The following is an 11,508-nucleotide window of genomic DNA, read 5'->3' as shown; positions in this document are numbered from 1 at the left end:
ACTACCTAAATGACTTTGGACAAGTAACTTAACCTCTCTGGGCCTCAGTATCCTTATATGTAAAATGAGAGGATTGATCAAATTATTTCTAAGGTTCCTTCCAGCTCTAAGGAGAAAGGGGGAGACAAAGAGAAAGAGAGAAAGAGAGAGAGAGAGAGGAAGCATGTATTGAGCTCTTATGATGTGCAATAATAAACCACCTTAGACTCAGAGATTATTTTGTACTTTTCAGAGCACTTCACCATCTATTAAACTAACTAGGACAGATACTATTAGCCCCACTTGAAATGAAGAAAAGAAAAGGCACAGAACAGGAGAACAGCCTGCCTAAGGTTATGGAGCCAAGAGTTACTTTAGGAGAACTTGGGAGAACTCTCCTAATCAGAGTTTAGTTGGAAAAGGAAAGGGGCTTGTTCCGAGAAGGGATTTCAGTCCTAAAGACGCTCTGGGATATAAACTCAGGGACTCAAGATTATCCCAGCTTCTCCTTCACAGACTGTCAGAAGGGTGTTTGCCCTTCTCCAGAGGAAATGAATGAGAGGAGTGTGGCCCTTTAAGTCAATGACATCATGGGTCACAACCTCAGCCAATGGGGTCTCCCATCAGCTTGGGATGGAGGGGGATGGAAAGGGAGGGAATCTGCAACTCATCAACCCCACCCTGTCACTACTTAAGTGGCCGGGATGGTGGGGAAGCTGATTTTATCTGATAAGAGCAACTGAGAATGAAACTGGGCAGGACTCCAAAACAGGAGTGGGGGCTGAGACCTAGGCAGCCCTGAGAGCCGCCATCTCTGCTTCTATCTCAGGCACCTGGGGGCAGACTGAATGCCAGAGGCCATGGGGCTCCCATCCCTAAACCTAGGACCTGGTGGAAAGGTTTCTTGGACAGGGAGCCAGATCTCCTATAGATTGATCAGCAAATGTTTACACAACACTGCTATGTGGGTGGGACTATGGAGGATACCCAGAAGTGCCAACACGGGAGAGTAGACCCTCGGAGATACTTCCTGAAGGAATAAGGAGGCAGCACGGTGTCCCTGCAGGAAATAATGGAAACAGCTCACATTGACATGGGATGTCCCAAAAGTCGTAGTGCAAGTTAAAGTTTAAAAACCTCAGGAACCTCTTTAAGCCAAACACTGCCCAAGACTTTTGGGACACTATTGTTAGCCTGTAAGATGTACAAAGGACTTTTCTCATAAAACTGTGAAGCAGAGCATATAAATACTATTTTCCTCATTTTATAAATAAGAAAAGTATCTCCAAAAGGTGAAATAATTTTGATGAAGCACACACGTGAAGAAACATAGCTAATAAGTAGACAAATCCAAACTCCCAGGTGCTCTGGCTCACAATCCAGCATGCTTTCCCATGGAAATTGCCTTCCTAATTTCTTTTTGTAAGCTCCCCAAAAGGCATCGGGTCTTCCTATCTCCAGCCTACTCACTGAATTGAATTGTTAAAGATAATAGCATGTAGTCAGTGGCAAAACGAGCATGATAACCCATATTTTCAGCCATCTGTTCTGTTTCTAGTATATCACTGGCCTCTCTTTGGGCACAGAAGGTGGACACAGTGGATAGACTCATCTTCCTGAGTTCAGATCTGCCCTCAGACACTTACTAGCCATGTAATCCTGGACAAGTCACTTAATCCTGTCTGCCTCAGTTTCCTCATCTGTAAAATGAGCCAGAAAAGAAAATGGCAAACCAGTCCAGTATCTTTGCCAAGAAAATCCCAAATGGGGTCTTGAAGAGTTGGACATGACTGGAAAACAACTCAACAACGGTCAGCAGCAAAGTGAGCGAGATAGCCCAGGTTTTCATCCACCTGGTCTCTGCTTCAATTTGGGGAAAGGTGATAGCAGGATTGGACAGAAAAAGTGGGCCTTGAATTGGGCCTAGAAGGATATGCAGGTTTTAAACTGGCAGGGAAGAAAGAAGACATTCCAGGAAGGGTAATAGTGAGACCAACAACACAGTGATTGGATTGACTGTGAGAAGCCCTATGGATTCATCAATGAGGATGTTAATGCTGAAATCACAGACCCACTCTTACATAAAGACCAAGACATACATTAGGGATTCTAAGAATTAAATAGCCCTTGTATCTTCCAATGGTGGTGAAGAGGGGGAAGCCCAGGAGTTGAGTGCCCAGGACTAGGCATCGTTGATATCACATTTGAGTTAACTGCTGCCTACCCTTGAGCTGTGTGCATCTGGCTAAGAGAACCCAGGGAGTTGACAGTAGGCGTGGGAGGCTCTTTAAGAGCAGAGTCTGAAGGCACATTATATTTGACTCCTAAGCCTCTTTCCCAGACTGAGGCCCTTGGGACTGAGGGGAAATGTCTCAACTTTTGTGAAGAGGGGAGGGAGAGAGAGTGAAGTAAACATCCTCTATGATGCAGGGCAGAGGGTCACTAGGAGCCTAGCTCAGTATCTGGGAGGAGCAAAGTTGAATTGGGAAAGCAAAGAGGACTCTGGGAAAAGTGGAGGAAACATTTTAAATGCCTTAGAAGTAGGGTTTGGAGAAGGAAAAAAAAAAGTTGAGAAAATCTGAGGCCAGAAAGGTGAGAGGCAGAATGAACCCTAAATCTGCAGGCACATTGGAATGCTTCTAGCTTTGTAAATTTGTGACCGTGGGCAAGTAACTTTACCTTTCTGGACTTCTTCCCTGTTGATAAGACAAGGACAGTCGTAATTGTCTTCTTTCATCTGAAGCTATAAGAGTCAAATGGGATAGATGATAGATAGATAGATAGATAGCCAAACAGACAGACAGACATATGGAGATGGGAGTATAAAGAGAGAGATATAAAGAAAGACAGATATAGAGAGATAGACGTTGTTGTTCAGTTGTGTGTTATTCTTCATGACCCCATTTGGGGTTTTCTTGGCAAATCTACTGGACTGCTTTGCCATTTCCTTCTCCAGTTTATTTTGCATATCAGAAAACTGAGGCAAACAGGGTTGAGTGACTTGCCTAGGGTCACACAGCTAGTAAGTGTCTGAGGTCATATTTGAACTCAGGTTTTCCTTGCTCCAAGCCTGGTGCTTTATCCATTGAGCCACCTACCTGCCCTATAGAGGCAGACAGACAGACAAACAGACAGCATTTATTAAATATTTACTAAGTGCTAGGCACTATGCTAATGCAAAACGCCAAGTATACAAATGCAAGCAAACAAAACTATCCCTGCTTTCAGGAAGCTTATATTTTACTAGGGAAAAACTATATAAATAGGGGCTGTGGGATACTCATCATATGGGTGGGAAGCAGCTGTGAGAAACCTTGGCCCTGGCAAAATAAGGTGATGACTGATTGATCAGAGTAGAGGTTCACCAGTGTGGAGGAGAGGTAATGAAAGTACTTTTAAATGTAAGGGATCATTATAATTAATAATTCTTCATTACTTCAAGGATCTATCTTTGCATTAGTGTTGTCTCATCTCTATGCCTTACCTACATTGTCCCCCATGCCTGGAATGCTCTCCCTCCTTATCTCTGCCTCTCAGTTTCCTCCAAAGCTTAGTTTAAGAACTACCTGTTACAGGAGGCCTTTACTAATCCTCCCAAATATACTAGTGCTTCTACCTCAAAATTACCTTTATTTTGTACATATTTTACATATATTTATTTTGTATACATTTATATGCATACATGTCTGCCCTCCTATAGAATACAAGCTTCTTGAGGGCAGAGCTTGCTTTAACATTGTCTTTATAAGCCCAGCATAGGGCCCAATACATAGTAGGAGATTAATAAATGCTTACAATAGACAGATAAGCAAATTTTTTTTTTATTCAGTCATTCTCAGTCACGTCCAACTTTCTGTGATCCCATTTGAGGTTTTCTTGGCAGAGATACTGGAGTGGTTTGTCATTTCTTTCTTGAGCTCATTTTACAGATGCAGATACTGAGGCAAAAGGGTTAAATGATTTGTCCAGGGTTCACATAGCTAGTAAGCGATTAGCAAATTGTCTTCAAGAATTTCTGAAAAAATGCATTTCCTGTCCATCAGCTTTCTGATTATGAGGTTCTTTGAATTTAGCTAGGTACTTGGCTAACAGATACACTATCCATTGTCAGGCCTGTACAGTATTTGAAGCCTTGTGACCCTGCAGTAATTAATTTCACTTTTCTGGGCCTCAGTTTACTCAATTTGCCAAAATAAAGGGGGGGAAGTAAGGTTTATAGTAGATGATTTAAAAGTGTCTTTCTCACTCCCATTTTTGTGATCCTTCCCCAGTTGGTGGACCTGCTATATAATTGAGACTCTACAGGCAAGCCCAAGGTCACCTCCACTTACAATTCAGCATCAGTTTAGGGCTTTATTTGAAGAATTAATAAATAAAACCCACATTTATCTATATTTCTTTGACTCAAGCTGCAGCAAAAGACCATTCTTGGAAGGAAATCTCCTTCAGCTTCTGGATTTCTATAGATTTTTTGTTATTTTTCTTAGGGGGTGGGCCTGTGAAGTAAGAGTTAGGGGCAGAGAAGAGTTGGAAAGAAAATGGTTTTCTTAGTGTCACTGAAACACTGTGAATAAGAGATTCTCTGGATTTGGGGGATTCAGTCCTGCTTCAAAGGCAGCAGGGGAATAGCCCAACAGGCAGCTGGGGATTACAATGGATACAGTGTTGTTTGCAGAGTCAGGGAGATCTGAGTTCAAATCTGGCCTCAGATATTTACTAGCTGTATGACCTTGGGCAAATAACTTCTGCCTTAGTTTCCCCATCTGTAAAAGGGGGGGTGTAATAATAGCTCCTATCTTTCAGGGTCTTTGTGAAAATAAAATTACATAATATTTGTAAAACATTTTGAAAACCTTAAAGCACTATATAAATGCTAGCTATTACAATGGACCCTGGGCTGGGGGCGGGGAGGGTAGAAGGGGAGAAGGTCTTTCCTTCTTACAATTCTACGAGCTCTCAAAGCCTGGTGAATTCTTCCATACAGGTCTGACTTTTTTTTTTCTCTTTGTATATATTTTATGTATATATTCACTTTGTATATATTTTAATTTATTTATTTTTAGTTTTCAACATTTGTTTCCACAAGATTTCGAGTTTCAAATTTTCTCCCCATCTCTCCCCTCCCCCCACCCCAAGATGGCATGCATTCTGAATACTCCTTCCCCTAATCTGCCCTCCCTTCTATCATCCCCCTTATCTTATCACCTTCACCTTCTATTTTCCTGTAGGACAGGATAGATTTCTATACCCCACTGCCTGTATATCTTATTTCCCAGTCACATGTAAAAACAATTTTTAACATTAGTTTTTAAAGCTTTGGGTTCCAAATTCTCTCCCTTCTTCCTTCCCCACCCACCATCTTTGAGATGGCAAGCATCTCAATACAGGTTATACATGTGTAGTCATGCAAAACACTTCCATAGTAGTCATGTTATGAAAAATTAAGTATATTTCCCTTCATCCTATCCCACCCCACCCCACCCCATTTATTCTATTCTCTCTTTTGACGCTGACCCTCCTCAGAAGTATTTGCTTCTGATTATCCCCTCCCCCAATCTGCCCTCCCTTCTATCACTGCCCCCCTCTCTTACCCCTTTCGAAACACCCTATTTTCTGGTAGGGTAAGATAGATTTCCACACCTATATGTTATTCCCTCCTTAAGCCAAATCTGATGAGAATAAGATTCACTAACATTCTCTCTCACCTTCCCCCACTCCCCCTCCACTGTAAAAGCTTTTTCTTGTCTGTTTTATGTGAGATAATTTACCCCATTTTACCTCTCCCTTTCTCCTTCTCCCAGTATAATCCTCTCTCACCCCTTAATTTTATTTTTTAGATATCACCCTTTCATCTTCAACTCACCCTGTGTCCTCTATCTATCTACCTATCTATCTATCTATCTATATATATATATATGTATTTTTTCCCTCCAACTACCCTAATACTGATAAAGGTCTCATGAGTTACAAATATCATCTTTCCATGTAAGAATGTAAATAGTTCAACTTTAATAAGTCCCTTATGATTTCTCTTTCCTGTTTACCTTTTCATGCTTCTCTTGAGTCTTGTATTCGAAAGTCAAATTTTCTATTCAGCTCTGGTCTTTTCATCAACAATTCTTGAAAGTCCTCTATTTCACTGAATGTTAATTTTTTCCCCTGAAGGATTATATTCAAGTTTTGCTGGGTAAGTGATTCTTGGTTATAAACCTATCTCCTTTGCCCTCTGGAATATCATATTCCAAGCCCTCCGGATCCCTCAATGTAGAAGCTGCTAAATCTTGTGTTATCCTGATTGCATTTCCACAACATTTGAATTGTTTCTTTCTGTCTGCTTGCAATATTTTCTCCTTGACCTGGGAACTCTGGAATTTGGCTACAATATTCCTAGGAGTTTTCCTTTGGGGATCTCTTTTAGAAGGTGAGCAGTGGATTCTTTCAATTTCTATTTTACCCTCTGGTTCTAGAATAGCAGGGCAGTTTTCCTTGAAAATTTCTTGAAAGATGATCTCGAGGCTCTTTTTTTTGATCGTGGCTTTCAGGTAGTCCAATAATTTTTAAAATTATCTCTCCTGGATCTATTTTCCAGGTTAGTTGCTTTTCCAATGAGATATTTCACATTGTCTTCTATTTTTTCATTCTTTTGGTTTGTTTTATAATTTCTTGATTTCTCATAAAGTCATTGGCTTCCATTTGCTCCATTCTAATTTTTAAGGAAGTATTTTCTTCAGTGATCTTTTGGACTTCCTTTTCCATTTGGCCAATTCTGCTTTTTAAGGGCATTCTTCTCCTCACTGGCTTTTTGGACCTCTTTTGCCATTTGGGTCAGGCTATTTTTTAAGGTGATATTTTCTTCAGTATTTTTTTGGGTCTCCTTTAGCAAGCTGTTGACTTGTTTTTCATGATTTTCTTGCATCACTCTCATGTCTCTTCCCAGTTTTTCCTCTACTTCTCTTACTTGCTTCTCAAAGTCCTTTTTGAGCTCTTCCATGGCCTGGGACTGATTCATATTTTTCTTGGAGGCTTTGGATGTAGGAGCTTTGACTTTATTGTCTTCTTTGGTTGTATGGTTTGATCTTCTTTATCACCAAAGTAAGATTCTATGGTCTGACTTTTATGCCTCTGTTTGCTCATGTTCCCAGCCAATTACTTGAGTTTTAAACTCTTTGTTAAGGTAGGGGTCTGCTTCCAGCGTGGAGAATGTGCTGTCCTAAGCTTCAGGGGTTTTGTGCAGCTGTTTTTAGATGTACTTCCAGGGACCTGTAAATTTTCACTTTTTCCAAGGTGCTACGATAAGGTGAGAGGTGTTTACTCCTTTCCTGGCCTTTGCTCTGGTCTATGAGTGACCACAAACATTCTTTTCTGCCTTTGAACTGTGAGGAGGTTTCCCTGTCCACTACCACCACAAGCTCCACCACGCTGATGCTCCTCCTCGCCCTAGGACCACCACCCAGAACTGCGACCCAGACCCAAGCATGGCAAAGCAAGAGAGTCCTGCCTCAGTACCAACAAAGAGATCCCTGCAATCCCCCTCTGATTAGACACCTGATCTCCCCTCGGTCTGTGGGTCGAGAGCTCAGGAAGCAGCTGCTGCCCTAGGGCTGCATGGGGACTGGGGCTGAGACCAAGCTCCTCTCTCACCTGGGTCCACCGACTTTTCCTACTGACCTTCTTAAGTTGTCTTTGATATTTGTCGGTTGAGAAGTCTGGAAAATGCCACAGCAACCCTTGATTCCATCCCCTGAGGACTGCTCCAGGTTCGTTGAGGCCCAGTTTTTGCTTGCACAGCCCACACTGAACTGCACTCCTCTCCCAGCCTGGTGCAATAAACCTTTCCGATCAACCATCCAGGTTATCTTGGGCTGGAAATTTGTTTCACTCTGACTTTTTATGGGTTCTGCTGCTATAGAATTTGTTTAAAGCCATTTTTTACGGTAGTTGGAGGGGTTTGGAGGAGAGCTTAAGCAAGTCACTACTTTTACTCCAACATCTTGGCTCTACCCCTCTCCAGGTCTGACTTTATTCAAAGGCAGTGTACTATAGTAGAAAGAGTACTAACCTCGGAATCAGGAGACCTGAGTCCCAGTCCCCAATCCAACACTTGTGTGACCTTAGGCAAGACATTTAACAACCTCTATGAGCCTCAGTTTCCTCATCAGTGCAATGGGGATAATAATATGCACACTAACTGTCTCCCAGGAATGTGCTATTGAAATGGGAGCTAGTCTTAGGTAGGCAGAGTAGGGGGTGTTATTTGAGGGGGTCCAGGTAGGACCCCCCCATCACAAAATGTTTTGATTTTTTCTGTTGTAGTCCTCAGAACTCCACCATTAGAGTTTCATTCCTTTGAGTTAAACACTACCCTCCCCTCGTGTCTGCTTTTTAACATTAAGTAGTTAATAACTCACTAAGAGACATTTACATGCTAACCAGGTTACTTGAACTTGCTGCTTTCAAAACCTCTGCTGTGTCCAGCCTAGTGGCTCACGTAGATTAATTTGCTCTTATTGTATCACCATGAAGAGCCGATATATTTTTAAAAAATAAGCCTGTGTCAAGTATGGAATTTTCTGAGGATTCCTTTATCTAAAATCCAGCAAGCCAATAAAAACTTGACTATATGTCTATATATTATATGTGAAAATATAAGTTTTTAACTTCAAATGTACATGTAAGCATATACACATGTAGATGTACAGATGTGAGAATATCTAGATATATATATACATAGATAAATAGACATACATGGATATATACATATATGTGTGTGCATCTGTACATCACAACATGTGTGTGTGCATATATACATATACATACATATGTAAATATCTATATGGCAGCTGTGGTTTAGTGAATGGAGCTAGCTGTCCTCAGAGAAAGACCTATGTTCAAATCTCACCTCTGGCTGTGTGACCCTGGACAACTCACTCCTAGTATCCCAGGAAACTCTCTTTAGAAGTTGCAGATCAGATACCAATCTCCACTGGCAAAAGATGCTTCCTCGCCAGGAGTTCCAGATGCCAATGAAATCACAGATTCCCCACAAAAGAAACCCAATCACCTTAAAACAACCCCCCAGGTAGTCAGATAAGTTTATCAGATCTCTTTCTTCTCCTGAGTGTTGAAGGCGACCAGGAGAAGGGAGGGCCCTGAAAGATGTGGGGAAGGACCCCCAGAAAGAGAAACTAGGAGCACATGGAGGAGGGCTGGCTGGCCCTCTGTCTGTCACTCACAAAAGTCATTGACTTATAAAAGGCCAGAAGGAAGACAGGATGGACACTCCTATTCTTAGCTCTTTTTTCTTTCTCAGAAACTGCCCAGATAACTGACCATCAAGAGGATAATTCAGGAATATATCTGGCTTGCTTGCAGTTGTTGACCCAACACCAGGGGTACCCCAGTCAGGCCCTGTAAGCCTGAGAAGGACAGCCGAAGAAAGTAGGCAAAAAGCAGGATTTTCGGTGACCTTTGATTGACTGGGAAGGACTCAAAGCTGGTAGAGGTTTAGCAAGTACCATTTCATTGTTGCTAAAGCTTAAAATGCAGAGTGAAGTGAAGAACCTTGTTTTCTGTCAAGAGCCAGAGACCCATGGGAAAATAAGTGAAAGGCCACATTCCAAAAACAACTTCACTTAGGTTTTTGTTATTTCTTAAAAAGAAAGAAATGTAAAATGTGCAATGTGCCCATTTTTGAAAATCAGAAGTGGGAACATGAAACATTACTTAATAAATGCAACAATAAACACTAAATAACCAAGTTAAGGGGAAGAGCAAGGGGCAGCTAGATGGCGCAGTGGATAGAGCACTGGCCCTGAAGTCAGGAGGACCTGAGTTCAAATCCGGCCTCAGACCAGACACTTGACACTTACTAGCTGTGTGACCCTGGGCAAGTCACTTAACCCCAATTGCCCCCCCCCCAAAAAAAAAGATAGGGGAGGGAACAAGAAGAAGAGAACGAGGAAAGGGGGAAGGCAAAGACAAAAGAAGAGAGATAGAGGGGGTGAGGGAGAGATGAATACACACAGTAGAGACAAGGAGGGACAGGAGAGAAAGGAAGAGGCAGTGAACGATAAGATACTTGGGTGGCTTTGCAGGTTTGGGGGTGAATAAATTCAAGATCAGACCCTAGGATTTGGCGTGCTTAGTCTGCTTTTCTGTCACGGATTGCTCCTTGAAAGGCTGATTAGCTTTTTCACCATTGTTCACAGTTCTCTTGCTCCCTTTAATCACAATGCTTTCAGAGGCTTCACTCTGAATGAGATAGCCAGTGAGAAGAATTAGGAGCAAGGGTGGGTGTAGGGGCTATGCTCTAGGACTGGTTGTAGCTGGTAGAGACCAAAGTATCCGCTGAGGGTTGGATCAGATTTCTAAGGCAGAGAGGTTCACCACCCCCAACTTTTTAGGACAAGGGAATCTCAAACCATACTGGGAGCAGCTACAGAATTGAAATGGTCCTTCTTTAGCAGTCACTTATACACAGAAGCTAGACAAAAGGTTAACAGTTAAAAATGACTAGACAAAATAGCCATTAGACAGGAGAGAGAGAGAAAGAAAATCTGCTTAGGATCTCTAACGAGGAGCTGTATGCCCACGAAGGAAAGAGACTCTTCATCGAGACTTCTCTAATACCAGACCAGGAGACTATTACTACTCAAGATAGCTAAGTACTATATTTGGAGTAGGGTAGAAGGTACTATCTGGCTTTAGCATGGGATAAGACTCAAGAGAAATGAGACAGAAAGGACTTTGTTTTCACAGTGCCCAAGGGAGCTGATAAGACAGTAGCTCTAAATTAAGAAATTAAAAAAGGGGATAGAGAATAGGTTATAGGTTATAGAACTACAGAACTGGAAGGGGCTTCGGGGATTATCTGGTTCAACTCTCACATTTTACAAACAAGTAAACTGAAGCCTAGAAAGGGAAAGTGATTTGCCCAAGGTCACACAGCCATTTCACAGCAGAATGGAGAATAGAATTCAGGTCTTCTGACTCCTTGACGTATGACCTTATTGTGCCTTGCGGCTACCCACCACTAGCATGGAAAAACCAAGAGACTTAAGGATTAGAACTGAAAGAGAAAGCTCTCTCCTATCAGCTTCTATCTTCCCAAGCTGGAAATGAAACATACAGCAATGCTCATTCATGTATTTATTCAATATTATTGAGTGCCTACTACAATGCAAAGCTCAATGGAAAACACAATAACCTATTCAAAGTGCAGTTACCTGGCAACTTCATTTGTCTAGAACACAGCTAAGAAACAGGTAGGAAGCAACTATGACCTCTGAGTAGCCAAAATCAATGTCATAAAGTCCATAAACTAAAGCTCTACTCATAGGAAATCCTTAAAGCCCTTGCTCAGCATCTATTAACTCTTATTTCATAAACTCTAATAATTAGCTTATGAGAACACAGTATGCTGGGAAAAGTTCTAGGTTTGGAGTCAGAGAAATTGGGTTCAGGTTCCTAGTCTCCTACTTACTAGCTCTGTGAACTTAGGCAAGTTGTAATTTTCCTCATCTGTAAAAT

This window comes from Vombatus ursinus, unplaced genomic scaffold, assembly GCF_900497805.2.
Source record: "Vombatus ursinus unplaced genomic scaffold, bare-nosed wombat genome assembly UNPS02009205.1, whole genome shotgun sequence".
Classification (NCBI taxonomy): domain Eukaryota; kingdom Metazoa; phylum Chordata; class Mammalia; order Diprotodontia; family Vombatidae; genus Vombatus; species Vombatus ursinus.
This window is presented reverse-complemented; position numbering follows the sequence as displayed.